The following is an 11,094-nucleotide window of genomic DNA, read 5'->3' as shown; positions in this document are numbered from 1 at the left end:
TTGGATGGAGGAGGTATTTTCTTTTAGACTGTTCAGGACTTTGTTCCTTTGTATACATCCAGGTGTGCAGGATTCCTTGTAGGGATGCTACATCTCCCTAAATACAATACAGCACAAATTTTTGGTTGTCTGGTCTCACTCTAAAATGCCCTAGGATGTCAGTGCCTCACCTAATCCTAAATCAGGAGCAGTGGCCCTCATGGTACAGACGACTCAGAAATGCTTTGAGGTTCACGTATTCATTTTAAGAGTCTTGACCAAAACATTATTTATTACAGGTTACTCAACAACAGCAACAAACATAAACTTGCAAGAATGGATTGGGAGTGTCAAAGGCAGAAAAGTTCTACCCCAAAGGCTTGTTCTTTATACAAACTGGACGGAAAGAAACAGCACAACACAATGATGAGAAGCTCAGAAAATGGCTTAACATCTCAGACAGTGGACAGATTTCAGATGGGTGAAAACATACTCCTAAAGCCAGCTTCTGACCCCAATGGTTTCTTGCCTCCATCCTCTGATTTATGTACTGCTGCTCTGATGGACTGGCTGTTAGAGCACCTGCTGAATGCCGTGCCTGTCACCAGGATCTGGAAGCAGCCCAGAACTGGAGAGCAGCTAGCAGGCCCCCAGCCACACAGTTAAAAGCCACTTAAAATCTCCCCTCTTTTTTGAAGCCTGGTGAAGTAGGCTTTTCTTTGCTGAGGGAACCCAACTTACCCCCAGCACAGTAGGTGATATCATGGTCTCATGCTTAGGCAAAGGAGATACCAAGATATTTGGGGACTTTGTGTGTAACTGATGGTAGCTCTGACTTCCTAGAGAGAGGAGATACAATCTTTGCTCAGCACTGTGCCCAGCTGGTTGCACTGACCACACTGAGGCACACTTCCAGGTGTACAGTTCATTATAAGATGAAGAGGGATATATAAAAATTCAAGATGGAGCACTGACTTGATAGCTGGATGTTCCTTTCTCAACCCCAGAAGCAGCAGAAGACCTGGAAGACACAAAGACAAGTACAGAACAAATCAGCTTTCCCATCTGTTGATGCTTTACATGGCCATGGCCAACACAAAGACAGAGAGAGGGATTCAGCTTGCCTTACAGCCCAGGATCTCCATCCAACATGAGCCCTCTGGGCTTGTGTCACAGCTGCTGGAAAAAAACTGGCATATTTTTAGGGAAGATTAGCCAGGCTTGCGTGGGATGTCAGGTTAAAGTGACTCAGCCCCTAGACACACCTCTTGCTTTTTGCTTGTTAGAAGGGGTGTCTAGACAGTTCAGGTGTAGGCGTTGCCGTGTCCACATTCAGTGGGATTAATCCCCATTGGAGGACCACAGGCTGTGCCAAGGCAGCCCTCTGACACCACCTTGGTAAGCAGGGCAGAGGGCTGCAAACAGGCAGAAGACGCCTATACCCCCACGAGGATTTAGTGGCCTCACTCCTGGATGACTTGCACAGCCACATGTGGCTGCAAGCAAAAAAACAGTGCCCAAAGCCCAACTCTCCTCTTCTCCTGGGGTGATTTGGTAACCGAGTTGTTCCCCTCTGGGAGCTCTGCAGGGGCAGCAAGAAGCCACACAACAAGGAGGGCCAGTGCTGATGAAGCCCCCAATTAACCTGCCTGATGGACGGGCTTCTCCAAGCAACTCCCAGCATCTGGGTGAAAACAGGGATGCAGCCCTTGCTGCCTATGGTCTCCAAGGGGACACCCCCAGTGTGTACACAACAGGACCATCAGGTAGCTGTTTCTGTTTCACTGATCATCACAACCTTTTATTCCTGGCACAGGGCACAGAGAGATGAAGGAGACTGATATGAGAAATGGCACCACCCTGCTGTAATGGAGCTAATTCTTCAGTGTCATTCTCCAAAATTGTGTGTCCACATACACACCTCACTGCCCTTTGTTTCAGTATCCCTCGGTTGTACCAGCACTACTTACCTTAAAAGGCATCTTTTAATTTTTTTTTTAAATTAATTTTCACTACTTGTGGTCCAATCTTAATGATGTCCACCTAGCAAAGGCAGGTAGCAAAGGGTATCAGTTATCATGTTTATTTTTGGGTGTGGACTCAAACGGTTTGACTGGATAGTGGTAAGTGAATAGTTTTCATAAAAATGTCTAAATGCAAACAGAACACTGGAGTCCAGCCCTCCTTCCATTTGCAGTCAATTCCTTCAACAGCCAGGTCCCAATAGTAACTCAAGATATTTCCAGTGAGAGAATAAGCAAGGTATGGAAGATCCTGCAGACACATTGCCTGTTTTAAATGCAAAAAGAACTCCAAAGAGATGATTTAACAAATGAGATTTAGTGCCTCACACAGCCAACATTCATGTGAAGAATTTTACTTTCTATGAACCAGGTACAGTGATTTCACTGAGTGCCACAGTGCTCTTGTCTGATGCCCAGTAGGTTTCCAGTTGTCCAAACCTTGGGAAGCACTGTTCAACAGCTCCGTTTAGTCTTGCCATATATATCAAAGTTCAAATAGCTGGACCCTGTTGGTACCCAAGCCTATGATGATGACCATGAACTTAATCAATCAAAGGACTTTTCAACCACTTCCCAGAGGCATGAAGAAAGGGCAGCCCTGGAAGCCAAGGAACAATGAACACACTCACAAGTAGATATAGAGGGACTTGTGCAGAAATATCTGCACGTGCATGTGTGAGAGGAAAAGACAAGATGAACTAATCCTTCTCCATGGGGCTATGTCTTTACTCTTTCAGACTAGCACGTGTCTCCTTTGTTTTTGATAATGAGGTAATTATATCTGAAATGTTGAACTGTAAATCCATCACGTAATTAAGGGAATTCAAACTGCACAGAACTATGGGAATATTTAAGGATGGATTAGGGACAGGGACTCCGAGAATCACACTCTGTTTTCCATTCCTTGACTCAAAGACTCAGGCAGTTTGCTGCTTTCCCCAGGGACTTTCTATCTCCCCACCACAAGATAAGGGAACCACATGCTGATTCCAGGGAGAATCACTAGTGTACTGTGGTGGAACAAAACAGCCTTCAGACAGGGGTTTATGGCTTGTGTTTCCTTTAATTTTTTTTGACCCTCCTTATCACTAAACAAAAGCTTGTGGTCTTTCCTAGATAATCACATTTAAGCTCTTATAAAACCACATGCCTGGATAAAGCAAGTCTTATGCAACTCAGATGAAGCTTTTTTTCCCCAGTGCAATTATTATTGAAGAAATCTATCATATTTTACAGCAAAGCCTAAAAGGCAAAGTGCTCAATTAAAAATACAGATGAAGCATATTTCCACATCCTCCCACCCTCTACTGCTTCTATTTGCAAACAAAAGAAGGAAGAAGAAAGGAGTACTAAAAAAGGAGACTCATTCTTTCCTCATAGGATCACCAGTGACACTCACCTCCCGTGGGCAGTGCAGGAGGGAGTGCCTGGGCTTATCCCACAGTACTGTGTGGAAGGCTCTCCAGGGCAATGCTGGAGCCATGGTGCTGGTGAAAAAGAGGGGATTCAAGCCACAGAGGCCTTAAATGCAGGGTCTGATGTCCTTCACATCTTTCTATATTGGTGTCTGCTGGCCAAGCTCAGGCCCAAGGCATCAGTCCTTGTTTAGAGTGAGCCTGGCCTTGCTGCTGCTGGGAAGGTGCACATCTATGTACAGCTGGCCTGGGCTGCCACACCAGAAGAGCTCTTCCTTATAGAAAAGGAAGGCGAGGGTGGTTTGAGCACAGCCTCAGACATGGGCATCACCAGAAAAACAGGGGCAGACATCAGGAACTAGAGACTGCTTGGGTTCTGCTGGGTCTATTTTGTTCTTGGTGTCCAGGTGAACTGTATCTGACATTACGAGCAGAGGCAAGAGTCATTTGCACCTTTCTCTCCAACAGTTCTTTCCAAACATGAACAGAGAGTGATTTTTCGGGGGTGATCTTTGGGCAAGGAATGCCATTACTTACACCACAGTCACTTGGGATAATATTTATTACCGATAGGCTTTTGTGGGGCAAGCTCAGGCAAGGGAGATCAAATCACTGCTTCAGGGCAGCCCTTGACTTATAACTGCAGAAATGCCAACACCACAAAAAGTTAAATGCAAAATGGAATATGAGTGTACAGGGCTTGACTCAGAAACAGTAAGATTCGGTGAGGTACTTTTATTTTACTTTGGGATGTACATGGGTCATATTCTACATAAGTGTAAGGGCTAGAAACACATTTTGGGTTGTTTGGGGAGTTTGGTGGTTGGTTGGTTGTTTTTTATGGGAATTAAATTTCTTAGATGTAAACAGATTTATTTTTTTTTTAATAAAAGCATCACAGTGCAAAATTCAGAATAAAATTATGAGAACTGGCTACACAGTAACTACTGCTTCCACTTCTGCATCCAGCGTTGCAAAAACCTTGATTAAAAGCTAGACAACTTTCTTCCACTCACCATATTTGGTTCATTAAACAACCCAAAGATCTTCATATTTTGAGTATCATCCAATATTAGTTGAAATCTTTTGACTGGCCTAGATTTGTTTCCTTGCTGGAATAAGTGAGACAAGTACTCCACCCTTTCTTTTAAATAGACTTAAGGTGTACCATGGAAGTTACTTGGAACAGGGTGCAGGGACCATCAGGAAAGGATTAACTGTAACAAAATCTTTGTGAGGTTAAAAACTGGGCAACCTGGTAATTTAAACTCTGCAACGGGTCATTTGCCTGCATCAAACCAGCTTCCCGAAAAACAGCCTAATTACATGTGTCTACCTTAAAGGTGTTGTGTGAGGGTTTCTGTTGTTACTGGAAGATGCCTCTATGGAAATGCCTCCATAAAGCTTTTAAGGAGCCACCAACTCGGACAGAGCGGACGGGTGGACTGCAGACTGGGATTTATTTAGTGAGAGGCGTGAAAAGCCAGCAATCCGGCCCAGCATTCCCTGGATTTCGTCTCTGGCACAGGAAGGGTTTGCACGTTTCCCGCTTGTGGCTTCTATTTTAGCCCGTATTCATTGCTGGGATGCTTGGACACAGCTGTGCTGGTTCATTAACCGCCCAGCGTGTCACTCAGCCCAAGCAAATGGCTTTGGGGTAGTGTTTTCCAATGACTCAAAGGGAGGGTAGACCTTTCTGTGAGGAAAGGAAGGTGTTGATCTAGGAGATATTTGATAATCTCCTGAGATACGTTTAAAATGAGGAAAAAAGAAGAAGACTCAGGCAGGAGCAAGGCAGATTCCCACAGCAAAAAGGCTGGGACTCAAACGAACATTTCAGGAATACACCTCAGCCACCAAGAAACCCGAATGAGATATGAACCAAGACCATGAAGTGATCAATGAACCAATATCTCCCTTTGTGTTACAGCCAGTATCTGTAATAGAGAGCTCACTGCTCCTGTGGCTTTCCCTGTAGGCTCAGGAGTGAACAGTTTGAGGGTACTAACTGGACACCAAGAATGAGGGAAATGGATCTACAGTATCCCCACCCTTTTCTGGTCATTACGTCCTGCTCTCAGGCAAGAGCCATTCACAAAATTAGAGCATGCTCAAGCCTTGCCCTTGGGTGCTTCAGTCTGGAAGGTGCCCTGCCCTGTTCCAGAAGCTGTGTCACGGACGTGCTGAGCTGTGCAGCTGCTAGCTGGGTGCAGTTTCCAAAGAAACAGGGTCCACATCCTGCTGCAAGTGACTCATGCTGAGATTATCCCACTCAGGAAAAGACAGAAGGAGCTGTCCCACCTCTTCCTCCAGGGAGGATTTGCAGCACGGAGGAGCAAAGCAGGTGCTGCAAGTGGGGAGGTTTGGGGCTTTTTTGTGCAGAAGAAAAGAGACAGCCCCTAAGGAAGATGTTGTCTGCCAGCCCACACTGTGGCATCCATCACAGTGACAGCCCTTGGCCAGGGGCAGTCTGGAAGAAGCATCCCTGGCATGCTGGCACGCCTCCGCTCCTTCTCCCAGCCTGGCTGTAACCCCTGCACTGCCCTGCCTCCCTGCTTCTGCCTCCCCATGGGCATTAGGACAACCCCCTGGGGCTGCTCGCTTCATCCTTTCCATGGCTAGTCTCTGGAAGGCCACTGTGGGCCCAGGTAGATTTAGGGGCTGTGGATACTTGGCTTTAAAGGCAGGAAATCCACATGAAAACATGACAAGCACGAAGTCCCCATGACTATTGCCATGCTGGTACTAACCCTGTCTCAATAACCAGCTGGGGAAGCCACTCATCTTAAGTATTTCCCAAGGTATCTAAAACTAGTTTTAGTTTAAAAATCAGATTCAGGCTTAGAAGGTCAGCAAGAAGTGAGCCCAGCAGCCCTAGAGCCATCAGTCCAGCCCCCTACTGTGGCACAGCATTTCTCAGCACGAAACATTGGGGCATTAGGACAACCCCCTGGGGCTGCTCGCTTCATCCTTTCCATGGCTAGTCTCTGGAAGGCCACTGTGGGCCCAGGTAGATTTAGGGGCTGTGGATACTTGGCTTTAAAGGCAGGAAATCCACATGAAAACATGACAAGCACGAAGTCCCCATGACTATTGCCATGCTGGTACTAACCCTGTCTCAATAACCAGCTGGGGAAGCCACTCATCTTAAGTATTTCCCAAGGTATCTAAAACTAGTTTTAGTTTAAAAATCAGATTCAGGCTTAGAAGGTCAGCAAGAAGTGAGCCCAGCAGCCCTAGAGCCATCAGTCCAGCCCCCTACTGTGGCACAGCATTTCTCAGCAGGAAACATTGAGAGGGCTATCATTTACACACTCACATCTACATCTCTAGGAACACAGATGCTTAAGACAATATGGACTCTGTAGTGTTACTTCCCAATCCAACATGTTGTGCTTGTCACTGGGTTGTTCTAGCCTTTGACCTGCACCATTACAGTTCTTCCCAAGTAGCATCCTCTGTAGTCACTTCCATGCACATGCACTCACACATGCCTGCACCACACAGGCTGCTGACTCCTGCTCCTCCAGGCAGTCAGTGCTGTTCCAATTGCCCACTGGAAACCCAGCTTGGCCCAAAAACTAAAGAGATTGACAAAAACACATTTCACTGCTCTTCCTGCAAAACTCTTGAACTCGTGAAAGTTGAACACATGAAAGCAATCTGAGGTTAGCGTATAATACAAAAACCACATGAAAGAGATAATTTAGCATTAGACACATGTTACCAGAAGCAGGTTGAAACTAATACAGGTTTTGCATTCAGGTCATAAAATCCAGCCCTTACATCACCTTGTGAGGTGTCCCTACTTAGCGTGCCTTGATGGGGGAACAGCTACACATGCTTCAATGCTGATACAAGTTGAACACACAGAGCACCCTTCTCCTTCAGTCTTTTCACCCACTCTTTGAAAGAGATACTCGCACCTGCAGGAGAGACTCTGAATAGTAACAGACAATCCAGGAGGAATAGGGGTCAAAACCATTTTCTGGTGCCATTACAAACCTACTGAAAGGCCAGACCAACAAGCTGAATCCAAGCACTACAGCAATCTTATAACGCTGTTTTTTATCATTGCCGTAACATACCTTAAAGACCTGGTGCCAGTGATCCAGCTGGAGCACTAGAAGGGAGAGTAAGTGGTCCCCAGCACTGCCCACCAACTGTGGCACTGGAACAGAGGGATGAGGCCAGAGATCAGCCTCCAAGCAGCATTAAGGAGCCTTTGTTTGATCTCTGTTCTAATCCTGGAGGAAATCACATACAACCTAATGTTAGAAACATCTGGCCATGGTTGACTCCTGCAGGAGTCAACCATGTTACCACTATTTTTACAGAACACAAAGCACTCGTGCTCACTTTAGGCCAGAAAAAACCCAACAAATTCAACAAATTTCAAACAAGATGAAGTTCTGAAAACAGAGCTCTGTTGCACCTTTAAAAAGTGTGTTGGCAGAGGAACTGGGAACTGGATTTACTTTGAAAGTTAGTTTGGGATGAAAGAGCTACACAGCAAAATTCTAAATCCCTTTAGAGAACAGAATGAAATAAAAGCAGATATTTCATCTCTTAACACCTTGTCAGCAAAATTCTCCTTCTCAGGGAGGACTTTTTTCCTTTTGCAAAATTATTGTGCTAGTTTGCCAATGGAGCTTTTCTAAGAACAACATAGCTGCTTTCTCACCCTGCCTCTCCCAACACTTCAACACTCCCTTCTGTAGCCCAAGCAGAAAATTCTTTCCCTTGGGGCCTGCAATGAAGCTCATACAAGTTATTGGGAGAAAACACTGCACTGATGTAAACCCCACTTCCCTCTTTCGTCTCTCCCCCCCCTTTTAAGATCCTGACCTTGACTTTCAACTACTGTTCTAGCTGGAGCTTCAGAAATGGATATGATTTGAGATATTTCTACTGATGTGCTTTACACAAAAATAAACCTATCAAGGGGCACTAAAACTATGAAGATCAATCAACTCAGAGTTAGGTTGAAAAAAATTCCAGTGTGACCGATGGCCTGACTTGCTAATGATGTACTGGCAAACACAATTCAATTGATCTTGTGGGCTGCATTCAACTTAGGCTTTTAAAGAAAATTCTGGATAGAACTGTGAATATTAATCAAAAGACACTATCACTGAGAAAGGTTCTATAAACATTCTGGGCTAGCAGTAAAGACCACAGAAGAGGACAGTCTATGTCCTATTTTTAACTCTTTATTCACCAGCTGCGAATAACTGGAAGAATAGCAAAGGTATCACACGCTGACCTTAATTAAGACAGTGATTCACCCTTTGCTCTCTGCAGACAAATGGAACAGCTTGGAGCTAGAAGGCTGACATGCAAAGAGAGTTTGGGTGAAGACGTAATATTTACCATGCAGGGCATCTTTTGAGGGAGAATATAGGGTTTCTGATACACATTATCCTGGAGAACACACAGAGTCAATTCATCTGTTTTTCTGGAAACCTAGAGAAATACAAGTATGAAAGGTATTGAGTTTTGAAAGTGTGGAAATCACAAGTTAATTTATCACTTTATCCTGACCCTTATAGAAACAGGGCTTTCATCAATCTAATTATACAATGTATTTATTTTACAAAAAATCAGACCTTGCAACATCTAGGAAACTATTTTTTTTTATTCCTTCTCACCTAATCTTATTGTTCCAGGTGAAATGTCCTTCGAGAACAGCTCCAGAAAGAATGTTTATCTTGTAAGAATCAACACTATTTCAGTGTTATTTTTGCTTTGACTAGATCTTCACAAAGTTAATTTCGACAGCAATCTTTTCTTGACTAAGGAGACCCAATATTGAAAGTATATTAAAGAAGGAGCAATTTCTTTCTAGTTTTATTATTAAATTGTTCCAGAGGTTTCCAACTGATCCAAACCAAAGCCACTTCTTTATAAAACAGAATGTATTTTAAAAGATATTATTCATGATATTACTACCATTGCTCCACAAAGGTATCAAATGTAATCATCCCACAACCTACCCTGAATGCCTATCAACTGCTGATAATGAAAATATTTATATCACTTTACAGTCATGATACCAAATGCCTTCAGATGAAACAGGGAACTACATCTCTATCTACCACATTGATAAAGAGCTTTAAAGAGAAAAAATGAACCAGAAGTATCTCTTAGAGTTCTTGGGGGGTGGGATTTTAAAAGCCCAGCTTTGCATGAGCAATTGAATAACCACACCTGTTCTGATGCCCAAAAAAACCCAAGGGCCCTGTGTAGGTGTCAGCATGGAGAGCCTGGTGCAGGACCACAACCAACTGTGGGTCCTTGTGCTGGGCTATCTCCACAGTCTGGGTAGGGATAAAAAAAAGGAAGTTTGTCCAATCAAAGCGGGAAAACTGAGAGTACAGAATCAACTTCAATCATAGCAGAGTCTGAGTCTTACAAAAGAACTTCTGGAGAAAGCTATATACAGACATGAAAGTAAGCAAAAAACCTCCGTTGAAATAAAATATTTCAGATCAAGGCTTCAGCAAAATTTCCTTGCTTCACATCATCCTGGTGACAATACTTTTCTGTAGGAGGAAGAAAAGTGGCCTCTGTTTGGTAAACCCAGGGCTCAGAAATCAAAGCAGCCCAGTAGGGAAGTGGGGAAAACCACAGATCTGGTTTCATTTGGAGAGTTTTGAGTGGTTCTAGAGAAGTACTATTTCTAAAATGTCAAGAACCCAAATTCGAGGCTCAGACATCCTCCAAACTTGAGGTTTGACCAAAGAATATTAGGATTCAATCCCAATTCAATGAACACTGAGATGTGCCATGCCCATTTCTGTTTTTAAGATTTCAGGGGAAGATTTCAGGCAGGCTTCATTCTCACAGGGCATGTACAGTGTAGGCAGCAGAAAGGCAGAATTTCTTGCTGTGCCATTGCCAATGTGCCTTTTTTGCTGCCCAAGAGGAATTCTCTCCTCAGAGAGGAAGGCAGGGTAACAGCCAAGGCCACAGGGTACCACAGAGACTGACTGGTAGTCAAAACTGCAAGGTCAGGCTTTGTTACAGGGAGCATCAGGGGTATGACCTGGCACCAGAGAGATGGTTCTTCTCTTCTCTGCTCTCCCTTGTCCATTTCACAAATGTTGGTGGATCCTTCTGCCAGACCATGACTTCAAGGCTTTGAGGAAAGGAGCCTGACTTTAACTGTTCATTCCAAACCTCCTGCCCTGCCCCCTGCCAAAGGCTGTGTGCTGATATGAGAATTGTAAACACAGATAAATGGTTTTAAAATGAACATTAGTCCCTCAGCTTTTCATATGGTCAAACAAAATCTCACGTACAAATTCTTCCAGAAATTCACATTCTATCCAATCCTACAATGAAACTGAAGAATGGAGCTTAAGATCAGACAGCAGAATTAGCATCTTGAAGGATTTTGTGTCTCTAGATCACAAACAGTTTGGAAGGAAAATCCTGATCTATAAGCTAACAGAGCCAGAGGGCAGCTGTGGTCAGCTAGGTTTGACTCCTGAAAGGATGCCAGCAACAAGGCTGCTCTGAATGAATATCCTGCATGAACCTGAGTGTAACTGATGGGAAAAGCATCCAATCTCTACTGCAAATGATGCAAATAAATCATAGTTCTGACTTTTGCTCCAAGAACGGTTTCCGCTGTTAAAGTTGAAGACTTATATGCAGTATGAACTCATCCA

General features: G+C 44.1%; 1 long non-coding RNA gene across 2 annotated transcripts in view; it reads right to left on the bottom strand.

Annotated features, from left to right (window-relative positions):
* Positions 1-230: 230 nt before the first annotated feature.
* Positions 231-11,094, bottom strand: part of LOC108444885 — a 63,121-nt gene continuing 52,257 nt past the window's right edge. For both annotated transcript variants that reach the window (XR_001859604.1, XR_001859603.1), the window contains 3 exons: positions 8,792-8,884; positions 7,507-7,665; positions 231-1,000 (listed from right to left, as the gene is read on the bottom strand). This is a non-coding gene — a long non-coding RNA (uncharacterized LOC108444885). The remainder of the gene's footprint in view (positions 1,001-7,506; positions 7,666-8,791; positions 8,885-11,094) is intronic.

This window comes from Corvus brachyrhynchos, unplaced genomic scaffold (genome assembly GCF_000691975.1).
Source record: "Corvus brachyrhynchos isolate BGI_N302 unplaced genomic scaffold, ASM69197v1 scaffold162, whole genome shotgun sequence".
Classification (NCBI taxonomy): domain Eukaryota; kingdom Metazoa; phylum Chordata; class Aves; order Passeriformes; family Corvidae; genus Corvus; species Corvus brachyrhynchos.
The sequence above is the reverse complement of the archived record's forward strand: the minus strand, read 5'-3'. Positions and strand labels throughout refer to the sequence as shown.